Source organism: Mesoplodon bidens (assembly GCF_964165515.1).
Source record: "Mesoplodon bidens genome assembly, chromosome: 14".
Lineage (NCBI taxonomy): Eukaryota > Metazoa > Chordata > Mammalia > Artiodactyla > Ziphiidae > Mesoplodon > Mesoplodon bidens.
Window position 1 is genome coordinate 69,994,010 of NC_138170.1, and position 25,410 is coordinate 70,019,419.

The 25,410-nt window shown below is 36.4% G+C and overlaps 1 protein-coding gene across 11 annotated transcripts in view; it reads right to left on the reverse strand.

Annotated features, from left to right (window-relative positions):
* The window catches only part of NCOA1 (nuclear receptor coactivator 1), a 264,180-nt gene that overhangs the window by 118,662 nt on the left and 120,108 nt on the right, over nucleotides 1-25,410 (reverse strand). The window contains exon 1 of one of the 11 annotated variants that reach the window (XM_081254780.1): nucleotides 23,942-23,960. The exons of the other annotated variants lie outside the window; for them this stretch is intronic. The gene's annotated coding sequence lies outside the window, so the exon portion shown is untranslated. Of the gene's footprint in view, nucleotides 1-23,941; nucleotides 23,961-25,410 lie in introns of those variants that run through there. 11 annotated transcript variants of the gene reach the window in all.

Here is a 25,410-nt window from a genome sequence, read left to right on the forward strand (position 1 = left end):
GAAAATTGGATGATCCTATGACCTGGATCCAAAAGTGCTTACCTATTATAGTCCCTCTAAATTAAACAGAGTGCTTTTTGTATTTTCAAGATTTTCTTTCCCTTTTTCCTTGATTTAAACCCACAATTCAAAAACTCAAAAAAACTTGGACTAGCTCTTCATAATGACATAGTTTAAACTATTAAAGAAAGGAATTTATAGTTAGGTTAGCCCAACTTACATTATATTTAGTTGGGTTGTTCTCACTGTATAATATCTAGTTTATTTGCATTTGTAATCAACTTAAGTCCCTAAAACATTTCTTGGGTGATAAGATTCCTCCTAATTAATACTTTGTGTTTTCATCTGTGAAGCACTGTATCTTTGAATTTTTTCCTAGGTAAATTTGCTTAAGAATTGGTAAGTAGTAACTGACTATGGCAAAGATGGCATTGTTCATTTAGTCAACCACAAACCCAGGTTCTGTCATTTTCTGACTTTCAAGGAAGAGCACTCCTCAAAAATCATTTGTGTAGTTAAGGCTACAGGTATAATCTTTGTGAAATAATGCCACTCTCTTCTATAAAACCTAAGAGTTTTTACAGGTACTTTTTCAAAGTCAGGCAGTAACTGAAACCAGATGGATCCTGCTAATGATTTAGGGTCCTGATGATTCAAGGCCAAACGGGAATACAGGAATGATGCTGAGGGGGAGGCTGAGCATAGTCACTCAGGGACTGCATGAAGATAGAAAAGCACAAGATAAATCCATACTCCAAAAAGATATGTAGACAATGAGAAGTGAAACATATGGAAATCAAGAGACAGGTGATACACAGAGAACCAAAGAAGACAGGAGGAATATGAAGAAATAGGGAGAAAAAGAGCAGTGCTGATGATCTGATGTTTGGCATTATGAGATCAGTAAGCTCACTATTCTTAAAATATATCTCCTAGTATTTATTATGTATTATCTGTGCTATCCAGAGCTCAGTATTTTAAGTCGTTTCTCACACCCCCTCACCTCCAGGAACCCAAAGCAGGAGGCCTGATACGGATGGTACAAACTCCTAAGAGATCCTCACGCCTGGAGGCTTCCCATTACTTGTTCCAATTCTCTCCTCATGGGTAAGGCCTTTCTGTCCTCATTATCTGCTTCCAGTTCTGGCACAAACACTGGCTAATGCAGCACCTCAATTCCTTTAATTTAATTTATTAAATTATTCAGTTTATTAACCTCTTATATTCAATCTGATTTAAGAATCAGATGAGGAAGCAAGGTGAAAGAAAAGTACCTATAGCACTTAACACATAGAAAGAGTAAAAAAGGAAATCTATAAAACATTCCTCCTTTGTTATTTTGGAGTTAGGCAGAGGTACAGGGCCAGAATTTTAAAATATATAGAGAAACAGGACAAAGGAGTATCTACGGATCTACTACCCATAAGTAGTAACAGTAAACATTTTTGATATATTTATTTTCTTTTTAAAGAAATGAAGTATTACCAATAAATCAAAAGGCCCCACACTCACACAAAGTCCACTCTTTTCACTCCCCCACCTTTTGGTAGAGATAACCATCATCATGAATTTAGTATATATCCTCTGGTCAATTTTTTTATATCCATAAACAATGTACACTGATATTTTATGCTTTAAAATATACATGTTTAAACTGTACATATTCTGCATTTTGCTGATTTCATGTATTATATTGTTCTGGAGCTCTATCCCTGCTGAGGTGTGTGTGTGTTTCATTCATATGTACATGTGAATATACCACATCTCAGCCCAGTCATTCATGTATTTAAGTTGCCTAAATTTTCATTATTACAAACAATGCCTCAATGAGTGTTCTTGTACATGGCTTCTCTTTCATATTTTCATATGCACATGTGCAAGAATTTCTAATGGTAATATTCAGAAATGGAATTTCTGAGTTGTAGTATTTGCATATCTTCTTCTCTGCTCACCACTTGTCAAACTGATTGCCCAAATGATTGTTTCACATTCCCACTAGCAGTGTGTAAGACAACCATTTTCACCCATATTCTTTCCAACACTTGATATTGTCAGACTTTACTTTTTAACCAGTCTAACAGATGAAAATGGGATCTCATTTCAATTTGCATTTCCCTGAATATTATAGAGACTGAGCATCACAGCTGGCTATTTGGATATCTTATTATTTCAACTGGTGTTAGTCTCTTTTCATCCATTATACTGGGTACTCAATAGGTACTTTGTCTCAGTTCTGGGAAATTTTCTTGGATTATACTATTTATTCTTTTCTTTCCCTTCATTTATTCTGTTCTCTCTTTGGAACTCCTAATAATAGAAAGTTGACCCTCCTGGACCCTTCTTTTTATTTTCTTTTATAATTTGTTTATCATTTCTTTGCCTCTTTGCTTTACTTTCTAAAAAAATTTCCTCAACTCATTACCCAAACCTCTATTGAGTTTTTTTTTCTGCTATATATTCTTAATTTATAAGAATTCTTCATTCTCTGAATGTTCTTTCTAAAATACCCTATTTCTGCTTTACAGATGTAGCATCCCAACTTTCTGCAGCTGTTTTATACACACATATATGATATGTATGTACGTGTATATATGGTATATGCATATATACCATACAGCTGGATGTGTACATATATGTGTGCATATAAATAAAATTTTCTTGGCTGCATAGTCTATTTTCTCCAAGTTGTTTGTATTTTCTATTTGTTTATTTTCATTCCTGCTAGTCATAGTAGATGCTTTCCTTAGATGCCTGATGGTATTTATTTAGTTGTTTGGATATAAGAAGTTTACTGAAAGCTCTAATCATGTACATGGGGCTACTGACTGTAACATTCACTATAGGGCAATCTGGCCAGGCCCTCTATTAGGGCACAAATACTGATATGAGAAACCTGGTTCCCATTATCTACCACTTATTTACTTATTTGTTCAATACCTGTATACATATAAAATAGTTTCAGAATTGTTAACCTGTACCCCTGTAAGAAACAATTTTACCAACTAGAGTACAGTTCCTTTTTGACTTTAGGTTTTTCTTCTTGGGATGGTCAGATTCTTCACAGAAGATTCTTCCTGTTTCCTGCCTGGAGGATAAAGGACTCAGTTTGGGAAGCCAGTAATGGAGATGAGAGCAAGGGTTCTCAGCATTCAAAATGCCAGTGCTCATCTAATCCCCACCCCCCCCCCTTCAGTGTGCCTGGTGTTCACTAGTCCTCTGTTTTAAGCGAGAGAATAAACTTCAAGTCTTCCATCTGTCAAGATGGGAGCAGTGCAGTAGTACAGTGGCAAAGAATAGACGAGACCCAGGCATCTGTTTCTTAGCTTTTAAATAATCCTCCTTATTTTAATCCCCTTCCCTTCTTCGCCTCCACTTCCAGAAGTACACAATACTACCACTGCCTGGGCCCTTTGAAGAGTCACCAGTACAAATTCAATTGGTCCTTAGCTTTCTCCACTTAAAACATAGTTTTCTTAGGTTTAATAAGATTGTTCACTATTCTAGCTGTTTTCCCGCCTCGAAAATTTTGCTGTATTTTCTCCCATTTCCCTACATCTCTTGATTTATGACTAAAAAAAACAACAACAACCCTTGTTGACTTTATTTTGGTTGTTGTTTAAACTATGGTTTGGGGTGGGAACAATATTAAATGTGTGCTCAACCTATTAATTTATTTGGAATCAAATACTATGATACTATTTTTAATATTTTATTTGTTTATTTTTAATCTTCCTGTTATTTTGTAATCTTTTTAAGGTTTTGTTTCAAGTATGTTATTAACGCCTTAATCTTTTTGAGAATTTTAAAATCCACCATCCTGACATCCTCAAGAACCAATTAGCAATTGAAATTACTCAATAATATCAAGAATTATCTTCCAGAAACAGAATTAACGATAGGCAGCAAGTCCTATGTAACAGTTAATCAGGAAAGCTCAGAAAAAGAGTCAGCTTTAGACCAACGGAACACTTCTCCATACACCTATTGGTAGCTGATATCACGGACTGTGACTTTGGGAAAGCAGGAAAAAAACAATCCATCTTCCATTATCTCATAGGTAACAGTTGCTGAGTGTCAAAAGAAGCTGTGGTCTAATGTTCTCTTTTCTGTAAGGAAATAAAAGAAACTCTCAAACCTCTAAGGGCAGTAGATTTTCTCTCCCACATATATTAACTGTAAAGTGTGATGAAAGGAACTTGTTACTAATAACAGTTAAAATTACAACATTTATAAATTAATTACTTTAATAAAATTAGCACAGATTGAAGGTTATCTTTATTATAAAGTTACTTTAACTTTTCTTCTTTATGATATACTTTTTGATGAGGAGAGAAAGGGATAATGTTAGCCAAAATGCCCAGTGTGCTGGGATTAATAGCTTAGTTTAGCTCTGCTGTCATCCTATAGTAGGTTGTCATAAATAAACCATTAACATTAGTGGTAATTATAAATTATTTTGGTTAAGTGGACTTAAGATTCTATAGTAACATCTGTTTTCTTATTAATTCTACCCCAAAGAAACTTTAAGAAAGAAAGAAAAAGGCACTTAAAAAATTGTATGAAGGGCTTCCCTGGTGGCGCAGTGGTTGAGAGTCCGCCTGCCGATGCAGGGGACACGGGTTCGTGCCCCTATCCCGGAAGATCCCACATGCCGCGGAGCGGCTGGGCCCGCGAGCCATGGCCGCGGAGCCTGTGTGTCCGGAGCCTGTGCTCCGCAACGGGAGAGGCCACAGCAGTGAGAGGCCCGCGTACAGCAAAAAAAAAAAAAAAAAATTGTATGAAGAAATAAAGTCTTTTTACCTTGGAAGACTGAAAGATTTTGGAAAGAATGAAGAAAAAAATGCTACTTACTTTCCTATTAGTGATGACACAAGAGTCAGACTCTCCAAATCAAAGACAAAAATGATCTAAATAAAATTTGAAATCAAGCCATCCCTACTAGTGTTAAAAATTTTTTTTAATATGTATATAGTTTATTTATTTGACTTCTCTATAGTATGTAGTTGCTTTTTCTTATTAACACTATCTATGAAGAGGAGGCCTAGAAGAAAATGAAGACTTTAAAGACAGAATTTTTTTAATAGAATGACAATATTTACTTAATTTTCCTTGTTAATCTTTAATTTTTAGAAGGCTGACTTCATTGTTCTTATGATTACAAAATGCTTTCATGAAAACCTTGCAATCTCTCTCCAGAAAAATACTTATTTCTTCACACAATTTTTGGGGTGTCTTAAAAATCTGGGTAAATTCATGGGTGTTGTTAGAAGATAAAATTGTATTATGTTGGAAAGATATGAAAAATGTTGCTCTATGGTAAGAGCAAGAGTTCCAAAGGGACACTAGCTGGGAAACAGATCTTGGTAAGTGGCAAGAATTCTACCATGAAGCAGCACTAAAGAGAACCATGACCCCAAGAAAATTCTTCATGCACATGTGCAACAAGAGATATGAAGAAAACTGTTCATGTTAGCAATGTGTCTAAGAGCAAAAAACAGGAACAACCTAGATGACCATCAATAATAGCATGGATTAGTAAACTCTAGTATATTGATACAGTAAAACCTCACACTAGTGAAATAAATTAACTGAGCTTTAGCTATCCTCATCTGCCTAAAGCCAACCACATTCCCTTCTTACAACCCAGGTAGTAATGCATTATAGTTTAAAGTATGGACTGCGGAGCCCAACTCCATTACCAACTTTCTGACCTTAACCTCTCCATGCATCAGTTTCCTCAACTACAAAAAGCAGGATAATACTTGTACCTACTCAAGAGTTGTTAGGAGATTAAACATTTAATATATTTAAGTTATTTAGGACAGTGTGGTACATGGTAAACACTGTGAAGTGTTTGATTAATAAATAGACCATAGCCAACCAAGTTTAATATCTGTTCAACTCAGCAGCCCCCTTTCTAATAAATGATGGCAGCCATCATATTTTCCCTTAGTTTTTGCCAGACCAAGGTATCATGCATTTCTTTAATTATTCGTTTCAGTAATACCTATTCAGGAAATTGTATGTACCTTCATATGGCTTTTGTTTTTAACTCTCATTCTGCTTCTACGGAGATATTAATACTTACATTCTAAGTTTTAAAGATTAAAAAAATCATTTTTTTAAAGTACAGTAAGAAGCCAAGTCCTGAATACTTTGTTGTATCTTAATTTCTATTTCTTGCTCCCCTTTTAAAAAAAAAGGCAGATTATAACCTTAAAATCAAAACTGTGTGTTTAACTGCCTGCATATCAACTACTGAATCTAAAATATTAATGACTCGTACATCTACTTTTACTTTTACATTGAAGAGATAAACACTGAAAAGCCTAGACTAGTGGATTTTAATACTAATAATTCTGGATATAGTATAAACACATCTATTTTGGAGACAAGGTATTCTCCAAAGAATGCTTCTATTATTTTTAATGTTCTACTCTAAGCTCCATTCCTGCAAGCATCTGCCTATTTATTAAGGAGTTCCAAACTAAACTCCATTTTCCTTTTCCTTGACTCTTCCCTATCCCCCACACCAAAAAAAAAAAAAAAAAAAAGGCACCTCACACCCACCCAACTGCTGCTACCAGAAACTCAGATGTCACCCTTGAAATCTTTTCCACTCTCACAACCTATAATATGTTAATCACCAAGCCCCATCTAGTCTATTTCAAAAATAAATCATCAATCCACAGACATACAAATCCGATACCCTATTCCTGCTTACACTCCTTCCATGAAGTTTTATCTCACATATAACAAAATCCAAAACTCATGACATAGCCACCTCTCCTCATAGCACACTGCACTTTAGCCACACTGATCCATCCTCGGTTCTTCTCTATTCCCCAATCTTTTTTCCCCACTCCAAGGTCTTCACTACAGTATATTCTCTGCTGTGAATAATCCCTCCTACCTTCTTCACCTGTTCAGTTCCTATTCATTGTTCAAGCTTTAACTAAAATTCTACTTCTCTTAGCCCATAATCAAAATCAGCCCTCCATGACACTTTCATAGCACTTTCTACTTTTTCTTCTTAGCATTTTTCAGTTTTTATTTACATATTTGTTTGTGTGACTGTGTTTACCACCTGTCTCCCTCACTATACTGTAAGACCCCAGGTGTATATTTTTTAACTGGCACACAGTAGGTATACACAGTAGGTATACAAATATTAATCTTTTAAAAGGTTAATTTGTGGAATTAATGAACCTGTTCTAATTCAAGAATGGTAGTGCAGTTAAAAACTTAAAGAGAATGAGGATCATTAAACTGGTCAAAGGACATTACAAGTCGTTCTAAACAAATCCAAGAGGAGTATCAGAGGTATGGGGAGAGGTATACTAGATTATTAATATAAGGGATTAGGCAAAAGTTTGGAGGTGAGAATACAGGGAGGAAAGAACACTGAAAGTAGTAAAACTACTAGATTAGTCTCTACTAATCAGGGAACGCCTATTTCTGGGCTTCATTCTGCAATATAATTTACCTCTCTGTTTTTGCCACAAGGCAAGAGAAAACACCAGGGTGCTGGAGAGAGTCCACACTCAAAAGAGCTAAAAATGAAACGTAACACCTCAACTACAAGAGTTTAGTTCTTTCCTAAAGAGCAACTCTACTAAATTGGAAGGCAGTTGTCGAGGACTATCAAAACTAAGCTACTGTAGGTTTTTTTTTTTTTTTTTTGGTGCACCGTGCGGCTTGCAGGATCTTAGTTCCCCGTCCAGGGATCAAACCCAGCCCCTGGCAGTGAAAGCCCAGAATCCTAACCACTGGACCGCCAGGGAATTTCCAAAACTAAGCTATTTTAAATGTCTAAAACATTATAGCAAGGTGCTCAGATCGGATTTTAATTCCCAATACGTGATTTATATGTATTAGAAAATAGCATTTACTAAGGCCTAAAACAAAGCAAAGGTTAGATCATTTTTAGTAACAGTTAAAATTGGTACATATGTTACCAGATGAATATCTGCATTACACATTTTTCTATGTGCACTATCTACCCCTCCACACTGTCAACTGACAAAGATGGTTTTACTACCTCTTTGTACGTCTCAAGGGTAGCCAAGGATAGATACTCACTAAAGTTAATTGATAAAACTATTTCTATCTAGATTATTTCTCTTTCTTTTTTATGATCTTTCTAAATTACATATTATCTTTTAAAATAGAGACGTGACCAAGATATGTGCTAAGAGGTTTTAATAAATTCCATTTTTTGGAATACAAAGTTATAATCATGTAATGAGGTATGCAAATCTATGGTTACATTTAACTAGAACTTTCCATCGTAACATGACATATCTTGAGGTGAGGGAGTGGACAATAACCAAAGGCCTAGCGTTATGACTTAAAAAAAACTGGTAATAAACATTTGCAAGGTATTTTTAAAACCAAATAGTAAAACATTTCTTTTTATTTCTTTTACTCAGTACACATTATTTCTTTTGTAACAGACAAAAGTCATTCCATCCTCAAATATTTAAGAGCCCAATACGTGGTAAGCACTGTACCAGCTGCTGGGGTACAGCACTGAACAAGAGAGATGAAGTTCCTACTCTTCAAAGCTCACATTCAAATGGGAGGAAGAGATCAGTAAATAAAACTGGATAACTTGAGGGAGAGAGTTACTAGGGGAGCTACTTTAGATTGAGTGAGTAAGGAGAGTTTATATGTGAAGGTAACATCCGAGCTGAGGCCACAAATAAGAAAAACTTAATCCCAAAATTATTTCAGAAATGATTTCGTAGTATGTGTATAATAAAAACGTAGCAGAAAGAACCTCATCCTCTTTCACTAATCTTGAACTTCTCATTATCACCTATATGATGCCTATATTTGTATATCCAGGCAACAGCCCAAATTAATGGGCCAAAAAGAAATTGCTCATCACTATCCCTCAAAGTCACTACTAAGTACACTGCTATCATTAGCAACCATACTAGTATTTTGCCAGTTACTTAGTTTCTTAGAACTGTTTAACTCAGCTCTCCTTCTTGCATTTCCTATATTCAATCCATTAATAACATCATTATACTCCATACTGTTAGCAATCCAAGTGTGAGGCAATTTAGCAGCATATCTAACCTCTGCCCCTGGTCTGCCTACACAGCGCATCCTGCTAAACAATTCCCCACAGCTCCATGTTCACAATGTCACACCCCTAGTCACCACTCAACAGGGCTTTTCCACAGTTTCCATAAAGAATTTGCACTCTTGTTACCTAGCAGTCAAGGTCTCCTATTATCTATCATAGCCTCTAATGACAAAGCTTGAAGATAAAAGAGGCAAAAAATGACTGAATTAAATGGAGAAAAACAAACACACACTATAGTTGGAGAGTTTAACACCCCCCTCTCATCAACTGATAGAAGCAGACCCCTCTGAAAAAAAAAATCAATAAAGACCTAGAAAATTTGAACAGTACTATCAACCACCTGGACCTAACTGACATTTTTAGAACACTATGCCCCAAAACTGCAGAATACATATTCTTTTCAAGTGCATGTTTAAGCCACAAAGTCTACGGTATTCTGTTATGGCAGCCCAAGCAGAACCCCAAGAGTCCACAGACCATATTTTGTGAGTTTCTGCTCTGAACGTATACTTCTTATCTCTTTCTTTGCTCTTAAGGAAGACGGCAAAGATCCTTTCAAAGAAAAAGATCCAGAGCCTAGAAAAGGAAAATAAGATGATATCTAGGAACACTGAAGAACAAAAATTCCCCGATAAAAATGGAAAAAGTAAGAAAGTTTAATTGATAATCCATATAAGCTGGGCTCTCCCACCAACCTACACCTACATCTCCCAAATTCTATGTTACTTAGACCCCACTATGAAGTTTAAGCTACACCCTTACTATATCACTGTTCTGAATTGTCATCTCTAACTCCTTTTAACCCTCTGAACCCTTATCTCTTGTCTGACCTTCTAGAATATGGCTAGGGATATTTACAGTGAACCTTCTGCCAGTTCTAAGAGCAATATTCTCTTTGAGCTTTCAGGTGCATTCCAAGAAACTATACTCTATTGCCTGCCATCAACTTCTTCTCAATATCCTTCCAATGCCTGGCAAATGCAGACATACCTACAGCTCAGTTTTTTAGCCTTCTTTTTTTCGGTGCCCATGTAAACATGCACAGACATATATACACACATTCATGCACACACTAACACTCACATACACATATACATTTCACTCTTTCCTTGGAGAAGTACCAAGGCTCCTCTACATTAAATTTAGTCTAAAAATATATTGAGTATCTTATATATGACATCTCAATAAATTCAATCTACTAGGAAAGACATGGACATAAAGCTAGTTATAAATTTAAGCTGGAAGCTATAAAGAAAAAGTGATAATTTTTAACCATGAAACAGTGAAAAATTCCTAACAGTGAAAACAATTTCATAATCCCACAAATGACCAAGTTAACATCCCCCCAAAGAAGGGCAAAGAACAAAAATAAACAATGCATATAAGATGATCTTCAACTGGACAATAAAAATGAAAAGAACATCCAACCTAATTAATTGTTTGAATTAAATTAAAATTAAGGCAAAGTAATTTCTCATCTATCAGACAGGTAAAAGATTAAAAAGACTGACAAAATACAGCACTGCTGAGGGTCTAAGGAAATATGCAATATCCCACACCATTGTCAGGAATGTAAATTGGTACCAGCTTTCTAGAGTTGCCAAAATAATCAAATTGCACATAGAACGCAATCAATCTTCTAAGAACTTGTCCTCATCATATAATCAAAAGTGCATTAGTGCAGGACAACAGTTCTCAGCTGGGACCTACAGTATCTTCCAGGGAACATTTAGCAATGTTTGGAGATATTTTTGGTTGTCACAATTTTGGGTGGGAAGTGCTACTAGAATCTAGTGGGTAGAGGCCAGAGATGCTGCTGAACCTTCTAAAATGCACAGGACAGCGCCCACAACAAAAATTATCTGACCCAAAATGACAATAGTGCTAAGACTGAAAAACCCTGGCATAGAAGAATCAGGAACTTTAACATTGCATTTACCTTTGCTCCTTCCTCCCCAGAAGGGAAGAAAATTGTTATTTATGTCCAATTCTAGTATAATGACTGTCTATGTACCTGGCAGGTGGGGGACAATGTGCACTATGAGGTCAAACTGCTCTATGGTTCTCCCTCTTCTACATTCAACATCCATTTTGCCAGACTGATTCAGCCTGACTTCCTTGGAGTGGCTGAGCATTTTCCTCTCACACAGTTAATGAGTCAGAACACATGGGGAATAGAGTTGTCACTAGTACTACCATGCACCTATCATGCCATGAACAGAACCTGAGTCAGCTAACAGAGTAAGGTCATACATTAGGTTTGGGGAAATGAGATAAACGTATGTACTAATTCCTAACACAGCCTCCTAGGACACAGGAATAGAGAGACCAGTAACAAATTGGACCTATGGAGAATGCAAATTCATGAGCTTTGCTTAGAAAGCTGCCGGAACACACACACATATACACACATATACACACAAAATGAAATTTGAATCTATGGACAGTACCTATGTTCAGTTAAACACTGAGGTGCTGTGGTTAAAGTGTTCAAAGGGAAAAGAAAAAAACAGAGATCGTTTTTTTCTTTTTTCTTAAATTTAATTTATTTTTTGGCTGCGTTGGGTCTTCGTTGCTGCACGCGGGCTTTCTCTAGTTGTGGGGAGTGGGGACTGCTCTTCGTGGTGGTGCGCGGGCTTCTCATTGCGGTGGCTTCTCTTGTTGCGGAGCATGGGCCCTAGAGCATGCAGGTTTCAGAAGTTGCGGCACGTGGGTTCAGTAGTTGCGACGCACGGGCTCTAGGGTGCGTGGGCTTCAGTATTTGTGGCTCGCGGCTCTAGAGCCCAGGCTCAGTAGTTGTGGCACACGGGCTTAGTTGCTCCGCAGCGTGTGGGATCTTCCCGGACCAGGGCTCGAACCCATGTCCCCTGCATTGGCAGGCGGATTCTTAACCACTGCACCAGCAGGAAGTCCCCAAAGAGATCTTAAATACGCCAGATGTATATATATATATATATATATATATATATATATATATATTTTTTTTTTTTTTTTTTTTTTTTTTTTTTTTTGCGGTACACGGGCCTCTCAGTGTTGTGGCCTCTCCCGTTGCGGAGCACGGGCTCCGGACGCACAGGCTCAGCGGCCATGGCTCACGGGCCCAGCCGCTCCGTGGCATGTGGGATCTTCCCGGACCGGGGCACGAACCTGCGTCCCCTGCATCGGCAGGCGGACTCTCAACCACTGCGCCACCAGGGAAGCCCCACCAGATATATATTAAGGGGACAAAGGAAACCTTAGGGAAGATGAGGACTGAAGTACCATTACTGCAATTTTCTAAGTATTTGAAGAAGACAGGAGTGTTTCAAGCATCAAAGTCCAGGAAAGCGGTCAGGTGGATAAGTAAATTCTCCCTGCCTCCAAGATTATGGGAATCACAGTAACAACCCTTTCCACATCATGATAAAAGTGGAGTGGGTAAAAGAGATAGAGGCTGTGATACTGCAAAGAAGGGGTAAGAAAAAACTCTAGTTTCGTTATTAACTATATCAAAGATAGTATCAGGTACTATCATAGAATCCATAGTAGTACTGCTTTTCAAATATCTTGTTATCATCTCTTACCATTAACCGAGAGAGGTATTTTCCCTAATTAGCCTGAATTTCATCACATACATGTAACTCATATTGATATGCCTGGAAAAGTCTTGCATATACTAAATTTTATAAATCAAACTTCATTCTTTATATGTAAAACTGAAATATTTCATTCAATGGAATCCCAGTTTGAATCATTCTTTTTTTTTTTTTTTTTTTTTTGTGGTACGCAGGCCTCTCACTGTTGTGGCCTCTCCCGTTGCGGAGCACAGGCTCTGGACGTGCAGGCCCAGCGGCCATGGCTCATGGGCCCAGCCACTCCGCGGCATGTGGAATCCTCCCAGACCGGGGCACGAACCCGTGTCCCCTGCATCGGCAGGCGGACTCTCAACCACTGCGCCACCAGGGAAGTGCTGAATCATTCTTTTAAAAATTAATCCCATCTTAACATATTTTTGTATAAAATCAAATTTTTATACATGAAACAAGTGAATATATATAATACTTTAAAACGCACAAAAATATGAATTAAATTTGTCCATATTATTTTTCTTATTCCCAGATAGACTCACAATATTGAATAGTTAATAATAACTTGATCACAACATTTGCTGCACATGCTAAACAAACCAAATAACATAAAGTTTGGCAACAGTCATGAAAATGGAAATCTCAATTTAATGCCAGTTTATTATTGCAAGATGAGCTGCATCTCCTCAAAGATATGCTTTTCTTAGTCTTGGTTTAGGCTAACTTTGATCTTGCTGGGAAGGAATTTAAAGAATTTTATAGAAGGATAAGAATTTTACCTGGAAAAACTATGAAGAATTTGTAGAGCAGGCATGAAGGAAAAGCAGTGAGGAGTCTGAAGAGGCTGAGACGGCAAGTTGTTTGGGGGAAAGAAGGTCAAGAAGAGGTAGAGATGTAGTAGCTTAATGAGAAATAGGAAAGTCTGAGAATGAACAAAGATATTTAAAGGCAACTGACAGGAAGTAAGTCTTCCTGGATGATATAGAATGTAAGCTACTCCCTTCATCCCAACAAAGTCTTTAGGAATAGTCTGCTTTCATTCATCACCAAAAAAATAATGTTGGTATTCTATTTTTATGTTTTTTACTTGTTTTCTAGTTTGCAAGAACTCTTGAAATACACTCCAAGGACAGAGAATGGCAGTCTACGGAAGAACCATTTGTCTGCCCTCAACAATTACATTATGAAAATATACAGGCTGTTAAAGTGAATGACAGAGTATTCTATCTCTTATTGAAAAACAACCAATTTCTTCACGTCAACTAACCAGTTAGCAAATTGGTTAACATAGGTCATAATGAAGCCAAGGATTATGGGTCTGTATCCCTATGCTCTATTAACTTTTCTATTCTGAATTCAAAGGCTATATGCCTATCTTTGGTAAACTGCCTTGCAAATGAGAGAAGCTGGATGGTCCGTTAATGGCAGACAAGAGAATATGAATACATGAAGGAAAGGCATCACTACTACTACTGGCAAAATTTGAAGTATACATCCCACTGATTTTGAATCTAGGCTCACATTAGGTTGTGGAAAAGGTCAAAGAACCTTCAACAGTTTGGAAAATTATTCTGTTTCAGTCTCATGTAAATTTTCAAGAAAGTTCACCATGTAATTTTAACTCTGAAACAAACCCAAGTGAATACTTTCCAAGTATAAATTAAGGACTATATTCATAAATGAATTACTACTTATGATGCAATTATCTCATTTTAATGATGCTTAAATTAATTAAACAATTTAACAGAGGAAAATAATCTATGAAAAGTCCTGTTAATTGTTGACCACAGTAGAAGAGTTTAAAAAAAATTGTTTTGTTTAAATTCCTCTCATGTTTAGATCTAACAAAAGCAATAACATTAACATAAGTAGTAAGTAACATCAAATTCCTAATCATAATTGAAAAGACAGTACAAAATGTCTACTCTTTCCTATTTAACCATCTGGAACATGTTAGAGACTCCGTGAAAGCAAGAAAAATCTGCAAGTATAATTACATTCAGGGACTATTAGCATGACATGCTTCAATAAATACTCCTAATAGGATCGGCTAATATAATAATTGGCACTAAAACTGGTGGATTTTCATTATTTGGCTATTTGTTCTTACTGACTAAATACTCAAGGAAACCAATAAACTGTCCTTTGAATAGAAAACAAATAAACAAAAACCCCACCCAGCAAGGGCAAAATATGACAGGTTGCAGAGGCAGAACAGAAGGGACAAGCAAAGAGCAAAGATTTGCGAACACCTGAGTTCAGTTCATATTTTCCCTCCCACTTTCTCCCTTTCCTCCTCCCTTCCTCCAACCCCAATCTGGCATGACTATCTGCTCTCTGGTCAAAGGTGACTTGGTTAGGGTTAAAAGAACACATTATATTACACCTTGAGTTGGCTAAATACAGAGTCAACTGTAACAAGGGAAAACATTCAAAATTTACTCTACTCCTGATGGTTTTGGAGATTTAACATTTAGCTACCTAAACTGGAAACGTTAAGCAAGGGAAGAACCTGACCAGTTAAGGTTTTTAGGAAGATAGCTCTGGCAGCTGAGCAATGGAATCAAGGGGGTTGCTATGGTAGTCTAATTCTGATATAATGAGCAGTTGAACTAATGCAGCAACAGCTGGGTTGAATGAGACACTGGACTAAATCAACAAGAGTTGGAGGTGAAAAACGGAGTCCAAATTGTCTGCATGTATGAATTATGAAAGTAATTCATGTTTACTGTACAAGCCTAGAAAATACAAGTAGATGAAAAGAATAAAATAAAAATCACCCAAAACTGTTCCATCTAGAATTAATTAATGCAAACCTTTGTATACATATTCTTCTACAAATATAGACACACAGTTCTTTTTATAGTTTTAATGATTATGGTATCAGTGTACATATGAAGAGCATCTTTTTTCACTAAATTTATATATTTAACTTCTCATGCTATTAAATATTCTTCTACATTGCCTGTAAAATATTCCCCTCTGTGTATGTGTGTGTGTGTGTGTGTGTGTGTCAGTTTTTAAGCAGGACAGTGGTGCAGGACTTTAGATTAGTGCCAATTTTTTTGCTATTAAAAACAATGCTATGATGAGGCATCTTTCTGGCTAAAACTTTATTTACATTCAGGATTACATTCTCTAAAGAAGTTCTACAAACACCAAGTGACCTATCATGGGAGTTTGGATGTATATTAAAGCCATTCAGCCAAGACTGAGTTTACAGGAGATGAGATGTCTGAGGGAGAAGCTAATGAATTCAGTTATTCAGTTAATGTACACATTAATTATGAATATGACATCCAAATAGATCTTATCCAGCTGACCTCCAAAGTATTGGGATATAAAGGTTTTTGGAATCATGGACATGTTGATGATAATGGAATAGATGAGATGATCAAGGAAAAGTGTGAAGAGAGGAGAACGGATTACTATGGAAACACTCCCATATTTAAGGAGGGGGGCAGTTAAAGCTGGAAGATCAAGTAACAACAACAACAAAAAAGAGAGAGAGAGAGAGAGAGAGAAATGAATAAAGGTAAGAGGAAAACCAGAAGTTGAGAGTAGAGAGACCATAATGTCCAGTTCTGAGAATTATTTTGAACCTGACAAAACAATCACAATCCCTTTAAAACACAACAAACTCTTAGAAAAGTACCCAAAGGTAGTCAAGAGTCCTTGCTAAAATAAACCCAGTGAGGCACAAATACTTCCCCACAAAGACACCAAGAATTCAACATATCCCAACACCACCACAATCACTGAACCTACATGATTTTTATGCTCAAGGTATCTACCACCCTCCCCCAACGTCATGCCATAAAGGTCCAAACAGTGCAGATTTCTGCATAGGTTTGTGGGATAGAATTATAAAGGATTTTTGTTTGTATTTTTTTTGGTAGGGTTTTTTTCAGGAGGGGGGGGTGGTAGCAGGGAGGGGGGTGCCTAAAAACTGCTTTTCTCTCTTCAAGTTTTTGGCCAGTCCTAGTATCTAAGATTTATTATCACAGCAAACATGTTCATAGTTTCAACCTCATTTTATAAACTTTCCTAAGTATCTTTTTCAGAATCCACTTTCACAAACATGATTTCATCTTTTACCTTTTTCTTTCTACCCTCTGCTTACCCCTCAGGGACTAAGAGCTTTAACCCCAACAACTGGTTTCCAGTGTTTCCAGATACCCACATCAATTGCTCCACTTGACCCAGCTCTAGTCAGGGACAGCTCTTGCAAAAACCACAGTCCTCATATGGACATACAAGATGAGCTGTAGGAGATCAAAGTCTATTCTTACATCAAGTCACATTCTTCAGGTTGCCAGAATGTGCTTGCCTTGGAGGTGTTTTTAAAGACCAAGCTCATTCATTATTCCTTTAATTTTTGATATCATTTTATCCATTACAATAGCCTATTTCAACACTCTCTTCTTTCTTCTAGACCCATATTCCTTCCCTTCCAAGGAATTCTGTATTCATTTTCATTTTCTTACCCCAGTTTTGCCATAGGAATGATCTTTCCCTTCCATATTTTTAGTATGTTGTTTTACTGGGAAGGGGCACTAGAAAAAGATGGAAAGAAATCTTATCTCCTATATATACAATTTTGTTGATCAATATCAAAACACCAGAGCAGTGTACTATATCAAATTAAAATTCAACTGTCAATGAGCCATTCAAACAAATAACTTTTCACCACATGTGAGTAAGGATGATGAGAGAAAGGGAAATGTATAAACAGCACGTAGTGGTAGTGGTATTCACCCTAAATCACAAATCATCATTTCCATCCTCTGAGGTTCATTGTTTCTTTGTGCCTTTCCCTCTCTCTTCCCCGTAAGTATAACCTAATGTGACAATAATGTTGAATAACAAGTATGTAGGCCATGTGAATACAAGACCTCAGAAAGTGCTATTTGATAGAAATTTCAATATTATATATAAATAGAGCCCTTCTTATTTTACCTTTTAAAAACTGTCTATTTTAGTAACACCTAAACCTAAAAGTAGGCTCTTAATATTTCAACACTGACCTGACAAAAGCATACTTTCCTAGTATCCCTGAAATCTTCACTAACGTTGAGGACACCTATTTCATTAATGAACGGGACACCTTTGTAGCAATGACAAATTTCTACCAGCCGTCTCTTTGCCCTCTATCTAGACTTACTAGTCTAATCCTTCACATCATCATCCGCCTCCCTTTGGGAAGCCATTCTTTATCCGCTATGGTTTGACTGAGTAACCCACCTATGTGCTCCCACAGAACCCTATGCTTCCTCCATAACAGCATCTAGCAAAGTATTTGTCTGTGTATCTGTCTGGATCCGCCCCCATCCCAAGTGGACTATAAGTTCCTTGAGAGTAGGAAGGCTATGTCTTACTCACGGATGTATTTCCAGAGCCTAGGGCAGTGCTTGGCATCAAGTGTACTCTCAATACAGACAGTCAGCATTGCCCTCACCAACACCATCAACTGCTCCCAGACTAAAGCTTACTACAATATTCTATATGGGAGTCAACATAATTTTCTTAGGGGATACCTTGAATCTGATACTGACCATACACTGTATGTCAAGCAATATGTTACTTAATTTTATTTCTTCAAAATCTCTATGAAGTAAAAATAATTATTCTCCTTTACCAATGAGAAAATAAGAGCTCAGAAAAGATAAATTACTTTCTTATAGCTACACAGCAAGCAGCTGAGGAAAGACCCATGCCTATCTATCTCACTACAAGTTGAAGCTACTTCTACTATATTATCCTCCTTCCCCAGTACCTATGCTGAATCAACATGAATATGTAATGATTCAAATATATTTTTCCTGCTATATTCTGTAATGTTAGATCCCCTCTGGGAATCAATAAAATGTTTGTGAAGTAGCTGGAAGACTATAAAGATGATGGGTTAAGCTTACATGCTCTGGAATTAGACTGACTATCTGAATTCAAATATCAATTGTGCTACATTCTCTGTGCTTCAATTTACTCATTTATAATATGAGGATAGTAGTAGTAGCTATAGTGTTGCTGTGAGGAATAAATGACAACATATGTGAAAGATTTAGAATAGAGCCTAGCACATAATAACAACACTTATAGGGCTTCCCTGGTGACACAGTGGTTAAGAATCCGCCTGCCAATGCAGGGGACACGGGTTCGAGCCCTGGTCCGGGAAGATCCCACATGCCACGGAGCAACTAAGCCCGTGCGCCACAACTACTGAGCCTGCACTCTAGAGCCCCTGAGCCACAACTACTGAGCCTGTGTGCCACAGCTGCTGAAGCCCATGAGCCTAGAGCCCGTGCTCCACAACAAGAGAAGCCACCACAATGAGAAGCCTGCGCACCTCAACGAAGAGTAGCCCCCGCTCGCCACAACTAGAGAAAGCCTGCGCACAACACCGAAGACCCAACACAGCCAAAAAACAAACAAATAAATAAATTAATTAAAAAATAATAATACTTATAGCTAGGATTATTGCATTCTACTATGTATGTTACCTTATCTTCAATAAACATTAGCTATTAATATTTAATTATTTAAGTTTACACAATGAAATTGTCAATTTTTTCTATGTCAGTGATTCTCAAACCTTGCAGTGCATCAGAATCATCTAAGAAGCTTTTAAAAATACCCACAGGCCCTGTATCCTGGAGTTTCTGGTCTGTGGGTCCGGGTTGGGCTCTAGAAACCATGCTTTTGAAAATTCTCTAAGAGGATTTCCTTTCCCTGAAATAAACTAAACTACAGATCTTAAAACATTTCTGGTACATAGCATTTAAAATTGCTCAATAAAATATAAAAATTATCCTTTTCAATGTTGCATATACCATAAAGAATGTAATAGGAAATCACTAATGTCGAGAATAAAAACAAATCAAGAGAACAAACAGAAAAGCAAGCAGTGAAGCTGCCAGATACTCCAGGGGGCATATGTGGATCTTGGTAACCTAGGAATGCGTGGAACCAAGGAAAAAGGCTCAGGCCTCCTGAAGTTAGATCAGAGACCAACAGACAAAGTCAGGGCCCAAGATAAATAATAACCCAGGAAAAGAATGAATTCAAACACCTTAAAAACACCTTAAAGGCAAACATCAAGGAAAATCTACCTCAATTTTAGCAAATACATGAGAATTTGATGCCTGAATTCATCTATACTCTGTGGACATTCTTTAAAACCAAGAGTGAGAATTTTAAGTTAAAATCCAGGTTCACAGACCCCCATCTCCAAGCACATAGTAGAAGGAAATAAAAATCCTCTCTAGAGGAATGTACCCTGAACTCAACCGGAAAAGAATTTCCATAATTACACAGGGTTCCAATGCAAAATGAGTTCATAATTCAGAAAGAAAATCACAAAACACACAAATAAACAAGGCACTATAAAAAAAGTCAGCAAAAACAAACAACAAGATTTGTTGCAGAAATATCCTGCAAAATTTCAGGTATTAGAAATATCAAATATAGAACATTAAATATGCTTAATACATAAGTGAAAGAAAAGAGTGAATTGTAAACATCAGTAAGATTCAAGAGAATATAAAAAATGAACAGGTAAATCTGAAAGAGAGCCAAATAGAACTGCTAGAACTGAAAAACATTAAAAGTAAAATCACAATGTTAAATAACAACTAAAACATACTGAATGGAGTCAGTAAACTGTAAGACAGAAATGACAAAATCATCTACAAAGTCATGGAGAAATGAAAAATACGAAAGAGAGGTTAAGAGACATGGAAGAAAGAACGGAATGATCACTATCAGAAAGACTACATTCTCTGATCACAATGCAAAGAAATAAAAGTCAAAAAGAAACATAAAATTGCCATACACTTGAAAATTTTAAATTATATCTCTAAATAACTCACAACTCAAGAAATAACAAAAAATTTTAAACTAAGAATGAAACAATAAAGAAATACTACATTTCAAAACTATAAAATGTTGTGAAAGCTATACTCAGAGATGTATTCTCATAAATGCTTTTATTAGGAAAGAAGAATGACTGAAAATTAATGAGCTAAATGTCTAACTAAAAAAATAACCACCCCATCTAAAGAAAAAAGGTGAAAAGGAAGAAATATTAAAGCATAAATTAATGAAATGGAAAAAAACACAATAAAGAGAGTGATAAAACCATAAGTTAGTTCTTTAAAATGAGTAATAAGATTCTCCTGATGAGGTTAAGAAAGAAAAAGTTACATGTTAATTATTAAAAATGAAAAGGAGGGACTTCCCTGGTGGTCCAGTGGTTAGGACTCCGCGCTTCCACTGCAGGGGGCATGGGTTCAATCCCTGGCTGGGAAACTAAGATACCGCATGCCGCATGGTGCGGCCAAAATAAAATAAAATTAAAATTAAAAAATTAAAAAATTAAAAGGAAAAGGGAAGTGTAACTATAGAGAAAGCAAACATTAAATAGGAGGATATTATGGAAAACCTTTTACTAATAGATTCAAAAACTTAAATGAAATAGGTAAATTCTTAAAAGCTATAACGCATTAAAACTAACCTAGGACATATTGATGTAACTAACTAACTAACTAACTAAATAAATGGGAGAAGAATTCTTCTTACAGAAGGATTCCAAAAAATACATGAAACTCCTCCTCCTTCTATGAGGTGAAGCTTAATTTACAGACTTGTGACTTAGGAACTCTTTTCCAAAAAATGAAGTAGGGAAAAAAGAATAAGGACTTCACAGTGGAGAAACCTGGCAATACTACTTAATCACATGATGAAGGTTAACTTAACATCATCAGTGATATGGTGGATATCATGTACCCCCAGAAATGGTGTGATGAGAAGGGCACTTCTCGTCTATGATATTCTTCTCATAAACCCAGTCTGATCATGAGAAAAACGAGACAAACCCAGATAGAGAGATATTCTATAGCATACCTGGTCAGTACTCCGCAAGACTGTCAAGGCCATAAAAACAAGGAAAAACTAAGGACTTCCCTGGTGGCGCAGTGGTTAAGAATCCGCCTGCCGATACAGGGGACACGGGTTCGAGCCCTGGTCCAGGAAGATCCCACATGCCATGGGGCAACTAAGCCCATGCGCCACAACTACTGAGCCTGTGCTCTAGAGCCCGTGAGCCACAACTACTGAGCCCACGTGCCACAACTACTGAAGCCCGCATGCCTAGAGCCCATGCTCCGCAACGAGAAGCCACCGCAATAAGAAGCCTGCACACCGCAAGGAGAGTAGCCCCCACTCACTGGAACTAGAGAAAGCCCACACGCAGCAACAAAGACCCAATGCAGCCAAAAATAAATAAACGTATTTTTTTTAAAAAGTCGTTATATCCTTACTAGACACTTAGTTATATCCATGATACCCTTATTATATCCAAACTAAGAATCCCAAAAAAATATAGCTAGTGAAAGATACTGTTATTAACAAATGAATGGAAAAGTTATCTATCTGAGTTTATGCTAGGAATACAAGTGTGATTTAACATTACAAAGATATAAATATTATTCACAAAATTAACAGATCAAAGGTGAAAACCCAAATGATCATTTCTATAGTTACTGGTAAAACATCTAATTAAATTCAACATTCCTGATAAAAGTTTTAGAAAAATATTTAAAATTTTTAAGAACCACCTTACTTTATAAAAGGTATCTAGAGAACCCAGAAAATATTGTAGATAATTGTGAAATATCTGAAGCATACACTTTAAAATTAGAAACGAGACAAGGACACTCATCAATCACCACCTCTATTCCACTTATACAGGTCTTTCTAGCACAGTATATGTAACAGGGGGTGAAAGAATTGGTATGGAAGAAACAAAACTTGGCCAGAAGATGGGAAAAGAGAAACAGAGATGATCATACACAGCAGGGTTTTGTGGGCCAAGCCTGAAAGTGGCATATATTACTTCTACTCACATTCTACAGACTGGAAATCATTTAAGTGTACATTCCTAATGCAGGGGAGGTGGAAAATACAACCTAACTCTGTGCCCAGGAAGAAGAGGAAATTTTTAGTGTACATCTAGCCATCCTGTGTCACAAACTGAAAAATAATTTAGCATTAAAACTGAATGTGCGGGCTTCCCTGGTGGCGCAGTGGTTGAGAGTCCGCCTGCCGATGCAGGGGACACGGGTTCGTGCCCCGGTCCGGGAAGGTCCCACATGCTGTGGAGCGGCTGGGCCCGTGAGCCATGGCCGCTGAGCCTGTGCGTCCAGAGCCTGTGCTCCGCAACGGGAGAGGCCACAGCAGTGAGAGGCCCGTGTACCGCAAAAACAAACAAACAAACAAAAAACTGAATGTGCATATACTCTATGACCCAGCAATTCTACTCCTAGGTAGAGATGCTTCTGTGCATGTATACCACAAGACATCTGTAAAAATATTCATTGAAGTATTGTTCATAATAGAAAAAACAAATGTGTCAATTAATGATAAAGTAATTCCTCACATATTCATATCTAGCCATGAAAATAAATGTCCTATAGAGCAATGTAAATGAATCTTAACTTAAAAGTAGATCTTAAGAAGAATACATACAATATACCATTTTTTATAAAGTTCAAAAATAAATAAATTAATAGGCTATATTACTTAGGCGTAGATATATATGTAAAACATATTTTTAAATTAAAAAAATAACACTCACAAAATTCAGTATAGTGTTTACATTTAGAAGGAGACAAAAAGAGGGATGTGTTGAGATAGGTTTACACTGGGAGTTTCCATTGTATTGGTAAAATTCCATTTCTTAGGCTGGTATACATACTACTGCTTGGTTCATATTAACATACTAAACAATATTTTTATATCTACTTTCTAATGGAGGGCAATAAATTTTTATCAAATGGACTAAGGAGATTACAGAACAGTATTTTATGGAGAATAACCTAAATATTTTCAAATATTCAAATAACACTTCTTATTTCCTTATTAACCAAAATATATTGTCTTGCTTACCTAGAGAACTACTATTCAAGAAAGTACTAGTTATCACATAAATGTAGTAAAGAATTTAGAGTTTATTTAAAAATTGTAAAAAAAAAAATTGTACCAGTTAACCATCAAATTACTTGTTCCTATTCTTCCTCAATCATATGGCCATTCAGTAAATTGTAATTAATATAACAACTGACAGCTCCATTGAAGTCTCAATGCTCTTCCTGAATTTTAATTATAGTGGGTATTTTTTGAAACTACAGAAGTAGTAACAATGAACAATTAAGGGGGGAAGACATAATAACTCTAAGCAAGATTAAAGTACATGCAAAGGAAGGAATACTTGTATTCTGACCTCTTGGGTAAAGGTGGGAGGAGGGAGGAGTTGTTTTCCACAGAATGATCTCCAGAGGAATTCCAATTAATAAAACTGTCAGGGAAAGAAGTGGTATTAGGATGTTCAGGAGCTATTAAATCGTTTTCTCCCAGTATTGTTTAAAGTGCACCTTCATTGACTGATTATAAATAAACAGTATTATTTTTTAAATATTGAAGCTATAGAATTATGGGAAGTTTTCCATGTATATTGCATGATATTTTAAATATTCCATCTCCAGTAACTTTGTGACAAACCTTAACAATACCAGATATCATTTTTGTATTGCAAGATGATAACTTGTACTGAAACCCTGAAAACATTGACAACTTGTTAAGAAAATTATCTGACTTGATGAAAACTGAGATACCCAATATTAACTGAGGTACAGAAAATACAGTTTTATTTCCGTAATTCAAATTCTATGCATATCATAAAAACTGCTGTAAATGCAATCCAAAGAAGAGATTTACCATGGCAGTGATAACAGTGAGGCAATAAGGTTTGGAGAAGAGAAATTAGGATGGGGCTTGAGAAGCAGGCACAGGAAGAAATACCACCATTCAAAGAAGCTCCTATCTGGAAAGAAAGCAAGAGAAGGTAGGCTCAAGCACAATGACAACAGTAGGAATACTTGGCTCTGGACCAAGAAACATCCCAATTAATGCCACTCTTAGGACTATGGACAAAGCAAAGTAATGAAAACAAAGGCACACATCACACATCATCACACAACACAGTGTGATGACAAAATAAACAATGACCAAAGGGAAATAACAGATAATCTCAATGCTACCCTCAAGAAGTGACCAACATTTTCCTGGATTTTTGAGACTGACAAACTAAAGAGAATGGCGAGTGAAAGAAAAAAAGGTAAATTATACAACTGACTGATGTTACAGTTGCAGGTCATATAAAAATGATTATATATAATAAGCAGATTAAAGGGTTGTGTATAAGTTATAAGATATCCAAATTACAAAGTTTTATTTTAAAACACGTAGTACATTTTAGCCATAACTAAGCATCCAACATGTGGGGCTTTCTGCTTGCCCCCATTAGCCCCATTATGTAAAACATTTCAAATCCTGTCTATGGGAGCTTAAATCTGATATCTGCCATAAATCCTTCCCAGAAAATAGGAATACGCTTAAATACCCAAACACTTTGAACTTCTACAGTTTTCATTGTCTTTGTCACAGTAGATACTAAGAGATGATGTACCAGTAATTTCATGTCTGATATCTTCAAATATTAAATTTCACACTATAAAGTTTATAATAAAAGTATGCTGGTTTCACCAAGCAGAATAAAACTCCTTAATAAGAAGGCACTATATTTTATGCCTCAGAGTAGAGTATTAGAATATTATAGTATAGTGATATAGTAACTTTTACCGTATTGAACATCCTTGAGTCATATGTGTGTAACATTCACCATATTCTACC